Source organism: Vigna umbellata, chromosome 9 (genome assembly GCF_029865625.1).
Source record: "Vigna umbellata cultivar VRB3 chromosome 9, Vumbellata_1.0, whole genome shotgun sequence".
NCBI lineage: Eukaryota > Viridiplantae > Streptophyta > Magnoliopsida > Fabales > Fabaceae > Vigna > Vigna umbellata.
In genome coordinates, this window is record NC_142173.1 from 39,879,240 (window position 1) to 39,890,838 (window position 11,599).

An 11,599-nucleotide genomic window follows, 5' to 3' on the forward strand; every position below is an offset into this window, starting at 1 on the left:
TATTTCAAGGCTTAGTTATCCAAGACTTATCCATTCAAAAATATTCCTAAACAAAATTAAATACACTAACACATAAGAAAGAATACAATATTCATGGAAAATAAAAACAAATAATGAATTAAAAAAAAATTAAACACTATCTACTAACCTTGATAACTGTGAGATTGCAATACTTAAAAGAGAAACCTGCAACATCAATTAAGTAGTGTTTTGTTATGACAATTTCATTCCGAAATATAACAAAAAATACACAATCATATAACAAAAGATACAAAAAGTAAAAGTTGTTAGTATCGGTCCTCTTTATCATAATATAGAAAATGCTTTCTCCATGTAAGGTAAAATCATATACACAAAACGTAGTTGTGAATTGTGAAAAGTATAAGGACTATATACACTAGCATAAATATATTCATTTATTTTATATATTTCATTTATTCATTTTAATTAACAACTTTGCATAATAGAAAATTGTTTTTCCAACACAAACTGTTATTGCATTCAATCCACATTATCATCCTAAGAGGTGCAATCCGCTTTACCTTTCGAAGGTGCAATCCACTTTATCTTTCGAATCACATAACAACAGGATTCAATTTATTCAATGCTAATTAAATGCGATTAAAGCACATAAGAAAAACCAATTCAAGAAACATAACAATGTAAATTCTTGAATTGCTTTCAATCCATACATCGAGGCTACAAGTGAAAAAACTTTTCAATTTACAATTGTTTCTATTTCGTGCTAGCATATATACACTAGCACTAATTAAATAATTAATTAACTTACACAAGTATTGAAACAGTGAAATTAATAATGAGAGTGGTATGCCTATCTTTCCTTCCAATAAAATCCAATTACTCTTATCCAATCTTTTATATGTTCCTAATATTTTCAAGAAACCGATTAGTGAAAAGACATTTGCTATTCTTCTTATCCTTTTTATTAACATTTTTAATATAGAAATATCCTTGTCTGGTAGGCACTTGTTAGCTATATAATATGAATATCCTACGGTGAACTCAGAAATATTTATAAGGGAACTTATTTTGATCATTACTATTTTATTTATTCACTAAAGGCCAAGGCTTTTTCTGTTGGTCCCCATTAGAGAAAGGACACCACAACTTTGTTTCTCTTTCGTTAATCTTTGTAACAGCCATCTAAATTTTGTAAAAAAAGTCATGTCAAGTGTGATAGGGAGTGAAAATAATTCATTTGATGTAAATCTTAAAGATGAAGATCAAATAAAAAACTCAAATATCCCTGATAGTGACAACCTAACTAATAGCCTACCCATTGCCAACTAACTATTCATGTGTCGGTGTACCCATTCATAATTTTGTCGCTTAACCAGAAGAAAACATGATTTTGCTAACAATGCACTTACACAAATACAGAATTTCATTACTATACGGATAACCAAGAGAAATTTAGTCTACACTCCTCAACTAGAACCGGTGAGCTTTATGTAAGGCAATTCAAGGTATGTACACCCATAGTCATTGGGATAAGGTTTGTAGCAATTAACTAGGAGTAAACGACCAAAACACTTGGTGTTAGATTTAAAAACCATCGATGGAAGTCAACCGATTTCCACCAAATAAACAATTCCTGAATACTTATTACGAAACAAATTCAGATGTTCCACCGCTCACCAAAAGTAACAAGTCTTTACCACTTAAAACTAAATTATGCAGAATTTACAAAATCGATAAGGTTTAAGGTAAGATGAAGCAGATCATTTGCCATGAAAAACATATCATAAATTACTAACATTACAATGTAAGTAAAATATTATTTCAAGGTTCAAATTTCGACACCAAGTTTTAATTAGCAGTAACATGATGACGTAGAGAACAACAAACGAACAGTAGATTTCCTCCGTAAAGTTCCCTTACATGATGAAGCAGAGCTATTTACAAAATAAGTAATATATACACGCACACACACAATAAAACACATACATCACTCAATAAAATGCATAAACTTGATGAATTAGACACTTTCAAGTCAATATTCATTTGAACGTACAAAAACTAAAAGGAAAACCAAATGTGTTGGTCCATGTGGAACTGAAGTCGAATTCCTTAACCAAGAACTCAATTTACTCGTTCATGAAAAACATGATTGAGACTGAGAAGAAGATATCCCACTAAAACGCTGCACCAAATAAAAGCACAAAGGGTTGTAGAACGATGTACCTATCGACCGTGACGTTATGAGCTCCGCTGTCTGCCGGTCTGCAGAACCATCGTTGCAGCTCTGTCCGCCGACTATGAATCTGAAAGAAAAAGGAAAACACTGGGCCATCTAAAGGAGAAATGAAAGAAGAAGGAGAGAGCGGATGGAATGAAGGGAGAAACTAGGGTTCAGGTGGTGAAATGAAGGGAGAAATTGTCAGAAGATTTTTAGAGGAAAATTAACTTTTAGAAAAATAATGGGTTTAGGCAGAGATGGGTTTTAGATTTGGAGGGAATAAAATTTTAGAATTGCTAAAATGAAACTTAGTCTAAAATTTTTAGAGGGAAAAATGTAAAAGAATTAGAAAATGATGAATAAAAATATATTTTTATTTGAAGAGGTTATAAACCTCTCTTGAAAGGAAATAAAACCTCCACAAATATTGTCAGTTAGATAATTTAAATTAAACATCTTAAAGTATGTTAATTTGAGGGGGTTTTTTTATAACCTCCCCAAAATAACCCCCTCTAAATAAGGTTTTTTTTGTAGTGATAGATGGTTGTCGATTGGATAGGAAAATAACAATTAAAAATTATTTAAATAAATACATAAATATTATTTGAATCAAATATTAAAACGTAATTTGGCCCATTACGACCTTCGCGTTATTAGCACAACGCTCTCACCAACTGAGCTAATAGGCCACATTGATATTTGAAAGCAATATATAATGTAAGATATCCATATATGTTCAAATTGTCATTTTATAATAACTTTTCAATAATGCACTTCTTTCTAACATGCACTTAATTTACATAAAATGGACTCATCTAATAAATGACTATTACATTAATAAATTTTGATAATATATTATTTTAGTAAGCATACTATTATTCAATATATATATATATATATATCAATATTTTTTCTTTTATTCTAGTTTGTAATTTGATTCAATATAAGCTTTGTAATAATGTTCAAAGAAAAAAGGAACCTTAAATAAAAAAAGGACCAAAACAAATTCGGATTAATTATTTACAAGGTTTTTTTGTTGTTCCATGTAACACCCGGATTTCTAAGATGTCACGGGTTATTATAAATCCGTAAAACTCCAAATTTATCATAGTGCATAATGGTAATTAAAGAACAGTTTATCCAATTACATTATTTTGAGTAACAAAGTAACGAAGAAAATGATCCAATTATATTGTCTTAACTTGTAAAACGCTTTATATGAATCTCAAGGTTATTCCCCATCCTCTCTTGAGTCAATAACGCCTCTAGAACATATTGATGGGAAAATCTCACAATATTGTTATTTTCCTGAAATTGGGTCTTGGTATTCTTTGATAATTGAAGGGCTTTAAATAGCCATAACACTTACAATATGATGGGAATAAAAATCAAAGATCTACTATTTTAAAAATAAAATTTGCTTAATGTATCATAAAATAATATTATACCTAGATAAACCGAAAATCATAACTATGTATCCCTATTTTATCTCTATCAAATCAAACTAAATATTACTATACCCAAAAACTAATAAAATAAGATTTAAACAAAATTAATAATAAAATCCTAAAATTTAAGTTTATCCCAAGAAACTCTCCCATAAACTTAAATTTTTCCTTCCTTCGTTCGGCTTTCCATGTGCATCATCCCACACCGAGTTTGCTTCTTTCAATCAAATTTGAGTTATTTTTCCTTATTGCCCTGCTGTCTTTTACCTTGGTTGACCTCTTTAATTCTTTGACTAACTTTGTTATGTCCGACTTCGCAATAACCTTGACCAACTCGTTTCTGACCTTAGGCGATTTCTCAACCATCTTGGCCGACATCTTCATTGGGTTCTTCTCAACATCTTCATCTTCCTCTTTGTCTGGTTCAAGAACACTAGATGCTTTCTCCTCTTTTTCAAGAGGCTCCTTCTTCAGCTCCTCAAGCTCAACCCTCTGTTTATTCATAATTTCATTAGCTTCATCTAGAAGCCTCCCTATCCACTAAATCTCTTCATCTTTTTGTTTGAGTTCTTTCTCCAGGTTTTCCTTCTCCATAATTGTTGCATCCTTTACTAAGATCACTTCATCTAGAGCTGTCAAAACGGATAACCCGACCCGACCCACCACGAGTTGGCCACTTAGTGAGTCAACCCAACCCGGCTCATTTATTAGCGAGCCGAAAAAATTCGAACCCGACCCGACCCACCACGGGTTCGTGGGTTAAACATCACTTAATTAACTTTTTTTTCACCCTCTTCTTCTCAGATTCTTAACATGTTACTTTGATCGATTAAATTGAAACAGTAATAATTAGACCAATTAATATAAAAGAAAATGAAACAAAAGAAATATATTGTTATATATATTATAAGCTATCAAGCATAAAATTTTGCCAATTTAGTTTAATGAGAGACATACACAACCGTTTGACCAAGAAACTACATATAGTTGTTAACAAAAATATATAGCACAAGATAAAACTATCATGCTTGTAGATAGGTCTAAAAACAAGATAAAACAAATGATATATTCCTGAATTATCCAATCTATAATATTATCCATCTATTAAATTGGATCCTGAATGGATAAATTCACAGGTATTATGCTCTCTTGAAGCATATTCTTTTCTATCTCCATCTATAATATTATCCAATCTATAATCTTAGGGTTTTATTTGCATAGGGGAACTTTTGGAAAAACAGCAACCCGAAAGGCTCTATTGCTAAGTAAAGGTTATGCATTTTGAATAATTAATTTAATTAATTTGATTTCAATAAAATAAATAAGATTTGAATAATTAATTTAATTTAATTAAGAAAAAGTAGGTGGCTTGGTGAGCCAACCCAACCCACTACGAGTTCAACCCGTGTGAGCCGGGTTCTTAGTGAGCCGAGTCAAAATTGGCTCGCATAAAAAATTTTACATATTTTTCCAACCCAACCCGGCTCAAACCCGTGATGAGTCGAGTTGGCTCACGGGTTTCAACCCATTTTGACGACACTAACTTCATCCATTGTTGGAATTGCGCTCTCCATGTCCATTGCATCTGAGCTCTTTGCCTTCAACAGGATTCCACACTCTTCTTCAACATCTTCAGTAACGAGATTCGTCTCTTCTTTGTGTTGGACTTGCAATACTTTGCAATATGACACGCCTTGCCACAGTTGTAGCACTTGCTTGATCTACACTAATTTTCATAGTGGTCATACTTGTCACACTTAAACCACTCAACTCTTGACCGATCACCTCGGCCTTTTCCTTGTCCTCAGTCACGCCAATTGTGCTGACCGGTTTGATCGTCATTATCATTCTCAAAATTACCTCGGCCACGTCCATCTCGTACTCAGCTTCCTCGCCATCTACCGCCAAGAACTCGGCTCTGAGTAATCCGAGATTTATTCGAGTCAAACTGTACATGTAGTGCTTCATCGTCGGGTTCCCTCTTTTTCTTTTTCTTCCTCAATTCGTTGGTTTTTAATGACCTAGCTAACTCCTTCACAGTGAGAGTTGACAAATCCTTTGTCTCTTCAATACTGACCACGATACTTTCAAAATCATCCGTCAGATTTCTCAAGATCTTTTCCGCAACCCGGTTAGGAAGAACCTTTTCTCTGTTCATTCCGAGTTGGTTGGCCATCTTCTGCACTCGAGTTATAAACTCGGCAACTCCCTCATTATCATCCATCTCCGTATGTTCAAACTCTCTTTTGAGAGCTTGTACTCAGACCTGCTTCACGCGAGTATCTCCTTTGTATGCCACCTTCAGAATTTTCCTTGCATCTTTTGTTGACTTTGCATTAGCTATTTTCTCGAATCCAGATTCATCCACTGCATTATACTCAATTTGATATTTTCCTGAAATTTAGTCTTGCTATTCATTGATAATTGAAGGGCTTTAAATAGCCATAGCACTTACACTATTACGGGGAATAAAAATAAAATATCAACTATCTTAAAAATAAAATATGCTTAATCTATCATAAAATAATATTGTACCTTGATAAACCGAAAATCATAACTACGTATCCCTATTTATCTCTATCAAATCAGACTAAATATTACTATACCCAAAAACTAATAAAATAAGATTTAAAAAAAATTATTAATAAAACCCTAATATTTAAGTTTATCCCAAAAAACCTTAGATGAACGGCCTTAAGGTTTTGGGTAAAGAGTGGTGTCGATCCCTTATATAGTTGGCTCAGATGTTATTGGTGTTTGTGTAACCTACATCATAACCTCCTCCTTAATAGACCCAACAGTGGTATCAGAGCTGATGGTCTGTCTTGGTGACCGGCTTGGACGAGAATAATGATCCCTATACCGAAAGTCTTCATGGCAAAGGGTATTCAGTTAAGCAAGTTCCGTTGAGAAAGTAGAGCAGTATATAAAAGATGAAAGACTCATTAACTCCAATTATATTGTCTTAACTTGTAAAACGCTTTAAATGAATCCCAAGGTTATTCCCCATATCTCTTGAGTCAATAACGCCTCTAGAACCTATGTAACATTATCTGCTCACGTATTAAACATTGTACGATCATCACCGATAATTCCATTCCCCAAAACACAAAAATGAACATGTATGGGGTAAGCTACCGATAAAAAAATTAAAAAAAGTAGATATATACATACTCATTATATGAACCATAATTAAACACACAAAAAAATACATATCTTTTGATTATACCAACAATAATCAAATATATGAAAAGATACATACCTTCTGATTATCTCAACTATAATCAAACATGTCATACAGAACTACTCGAGCCTTTTAATATTAAAATAATAGTCTAATTATTTTTAATCCATTACCACTTCTAAAATAACATTGTCTAGGTCTTCAAAAATACAAACAAAGTAACAATATAAATATCTCATGCTTGGTCGCACTTTAACTTATTCAATCCAACTAAAATTGCATTTGTTAATGGTAAACAATACAGTCTAGTCATATCAAACAATTATAATTTACACACATGAAATGAATTCTTAACTCACAAGGATAAATTTTGCAATCTTTTATAAATTTTATAAACATGTTAACAACATTAATCGATTTTTTCAATAAAAAACTTACTATGAAACTAAACTCAAAATTCAATTTTTCAAACTTTTTTTTTACTTGAAATTTATAATTAAAAAATAGTAAACTTACTTTTGACAAATTAAATCCAAATTTAGTAAGCTATATCACATAAACACGAACATGTATGGCGTAAGCTACTGATAAAAAAATCATAAAAACAAGATACATACTAATTATATGAAGCAGAATTAAACACACAACAAAATACATATCTTTTGATTATACCAACCATAATCAAACACATAAAAAGATACCTACCTTCTGATTATCTCAACAATAATCAAACATACATAGTAGTAATAACAATATGATTTCTAATCCTCTAAAATAAACATTTCAATCATACAGAATTACTCATGCCTTTTAATATTTAAATAATATTCTCATTACTTTTAATCCATCACCACTTCTAAAGTAACATTGTCTAGGTCTTTAGAAATACACACAAAGTACCAATATAAATATCTCATGCTTTGTCACACTTTAACTTATTCAATCCAACTATAATTGCATTTGTCAATGGTAAACAATACAATCTAGTCATACCAAACAATTATATTATACACACATGAAATGAATTCATAACTCACAAGGATAAATTTTGCAATCTTTTATAAATTTTATAAATATGTTAAAAGCATTAATCTATTGTTTCAATAAAAAACTTATTATGAAAGTGAACTCAAAATTGAAATTTTCAAGCTTTTTTTTACTTGAAAATTATAATAAAAAACAGTAAACTTACTTTTCACAAATTAAATCCAAATTTAGCTAACTATCATATGAGTGAAAAAGTATAATTTCATATTTGTCCTACACATATGATCATAATAGTTAAGGGTAAATATCTTAAGTACTAAACTCTAATCTTTGTTTCATATATAATTGTGATTTTATAATAACTTTGATAATGCACTTCTTTCTAACATGCACTTATTTCTAACGTGCACTTATTTCACGTAAAATGGACTCATCTAATAATTGACTATTACATTAATAAAGTTTGATAATATATTATTTTAGTATGCATACTATTATTCAATTATATATATATATATATATATATATGGGTTTGTTAACGCACGTAAGCTTGTTTTTCAGTTGGTACATTTCAGCAATGTGTACCGGATTTTGGTAGACAAAAATACCCTTATATATCAGGGATTCTAAATTTTAAGGTTAAGGGTATTTTAACAATTTTCATTCTCAAAACTAAAAAAAAAACAAACCCCAAACCCTTATTCACCTCCCTCATTCCTCTCAACCCTTTCTCTTTCATCTCTCTCACTCCAACCTTTTCTCTTTCATCCCTACTGTAGCCCCAATTGAAAAAAACATAAACACTTATCGTTAAATAATTTTCCTTTGTAAAGAGTTGAGTCATTGACATATTCACCTTCAGACAAAGGTTCATTCAAGATCTCTTCAATTTCACCATCTTCACTAACCTCTCTAATTTCATCATTTGCATATGTTGAATCAGCACCTCTTAAAAAACCCTCCAAGCCAATTACCACTAGTGCAAAAAGGACTTTAGTTGTCTGTTATTTTTCGCTTTTAACGTCTGATCTCTGTCTGACGTCTATATGGGTGACTTTAATGAGACGCTGGACCCTTTAGGTCAGACGTCAGACCTATATAGGTCCGACGTCAATATAGACGTCCGATCCATACAGGTTAGACGTCTCTGAGGTTGCTCCTGACTCATGGTGATTTGAGTTTACAACTTTATATTTTAGTTGAAGATAATGTATTGTACATTTTTTTTATTGGATGGTTTTAAAAACGTAGTGGAGGAAATTGGAGGAGTACAAAACGCAAGAAATCGCCGCCATAGAACGCCGCCTAAAGACACGAGAATAACTGCACCAAAACCCAACGAAAACGCATTTTAATCGGTTCAATTGAAAGATAATGCATCAAAGAGTGATGTAATTGAAGTAAAATTAATTTAAAACGGTGCAAAAGTGAGAAAACGAACCTGAAAAGCGTAACCCGTAGAGAGAAAATGCGAAAAATATGATGAATAATGAGTGCGCATAACAGCTGTCTCGCGTTCACAGTGTTTTAATGCCAAAATTTAGACATCGGTTCCCCCAATTAACAGACGTCTAAAAGTGCTTTAGAAGTCGGAGTGGCGGGATCAGACGTCTAAACGGAGTCAAAAAGTGACTTTTTAAATTTCTGGATTTAGGATTTAGACGTCGGTTCCCCCAATTAACAGACGTCTAAAGTGCTTTAGAAGTCAGAGTAGCGGGATCAAACATCTAAACGGAATCAAAAAGTGACTTTTTAAATTTCTGGATTTAGGGTTTAGACGTCGGTTCCCCCAATTAACAGACATCTAAAGTGCTTCAGAAATCGGAGTGGCGGGATCATACGTCTAAATGGAGTCAAAAAGTGACTTTTTCAATTTCTGGATTTAGGGGTTAGACGTCGGCTCCCCCAATTAAATGCATCTAAAGTGCTTTAGAAGTTGGTTCCCTCCATAACAGACGTCTAAATAGAATAATTTTTTTTCACTTTTTCGTTTAGTTTTGACGTCTATTCGGGGGACCCTTCCATAACCGACGTCTAAATAGTTGTTTTATTTACGAAAAATGCCACCGGACATTTTTTACGTTGGATATTCGAGGGTCAGACGTCTAGAGGGTGACGTTAAAGGTCACTAGTGTACAATTTCCTTCGGATGTCAGTATGCTTGTGAAAATTAGATAAAATTATATACGACAAAAATTATAAAATGAAAACTCATTATAAGATCATTTTTTGTAAGAAATTGTTTAACAACGAGTGTTTCTGATTTTTTCCAAGCCAATTACTAATTTCTTTGATGTCATTATGCTTGTGAAAATTAGATAAAATTAGATAAGACAAAAATTATAAAATGAAAACTCATTATAAAATCATTTTTTGTAATAAATTCTTTAACAACGAGTATTTTTAATTTTTTCCAGGTCAATTACCAATTCCTTTATGCTTGTGAAAATTGGATAAAATTAGATAAGACAAAAATTATAAAATGAAAACTCATTATAAAATCATTTTTCGTAAGATTGTTAAACAACCAATGTTTCTGATTTTTTTCGGTTGGACTACCATAGGATGATAGAGAAAATGTTAGAGTGGGAGATGGAAGAGAAAGGGTTGAGAGGAATGAAGGAAGTGAGCAAGGGTTTGGGGGGTTTCTTTTTTTTTTTGTTTTGAGAATGAAAATTATTATAATACCTTTAACCTTAAAACTTAGAATCCATGATATATAAGGGTATTTTTGTCTACTAAAACCCGATATACATTACTAAAATGTACCAACTGAAGAGAGGCGTACGCGCGTTAGCACATCCTATATATATATATATATATATATATATATATATATATATATATATATATCAACATTTTTTCATTTATTCTAGTTTGTAATTTGATTCAACATAAGCTTTGTAACAATGTTCAAAGAAAAAAGGAACCTTAAATAAAAAAAGCACCAAAACAAATTCGGATTAATTATTTACATGGTTTTTTGCTGTTACATGTAACACCCGGATTTCTAAGATGTCACAGGTTACTAAAAATCCATAAAACTCAAAATTTATCATAGTGCATAATGGTAATTAAAGAATAGCTTATCCAATTACATTATTTCGAGTAACAAAGTAACCAAGAAAATACTCCAATTATATAGTCTTAACTTGTAAAACGCTTTAAATGAATCCCAAGGTTATTCCCCATGTCTCTTGAGTCAATAACGCCTCTAGAACATATGTAACATTATCTGGTTTCATTCCCCAAAACACAAAAACGTACATGTGAGGTGTAAGCTACGGATAAAAATATCATAACAACAAGATACATACGTACTAATTATATGAACCATAATTAAACACACAACAAAATACATATCTTCTAATTATACCAACCATAATCAAACACATAAAAAGATACATACCTTATGATTATCTCAACCATAATCAAACATCTCATACAAAGTAGTAATAACAATATGATTCCTAATCCTCTAACATAGACATTTCAATCATACAAAATTACTCGAGCCTTTTAATATTAAAATAGTAGTCTAATTGTTTTTAATCCATTAATACTTCTAAAATAACATTGTCTAGGTCTTCAGAAATACAAACAAAGTACCAATATAAATATCTCATGCTTTCTCACACTTTAACTTATTCAATCCAACTATAATTGCATTTTTCAATGGTAAACAGTATAATTAAAAACTAAGAATATAAGTTTGCAGGTCTCGAACCTGCGACCTTCGCGTTATTAGCACGACGCTCTAACCAACTGAGCTAATAAACC

General features: G+C 31.5%; 1 non-coding gene across 1 annotated transcript; it reads right to left on the bottom strand.

Annotated features, from left to right (window-relative positions):
* Positions 1 to 11,527: 11,527 nt before the first annotated feature.
* Positions 11,528 to 11,599, bottom strand: TRNAI-AAU (transfer RNA isoleucine (anticodon AAU)). Its single transcript has one exon. It is a non-coding gene; the product is annotated as a tRNA-Ile (tRNA).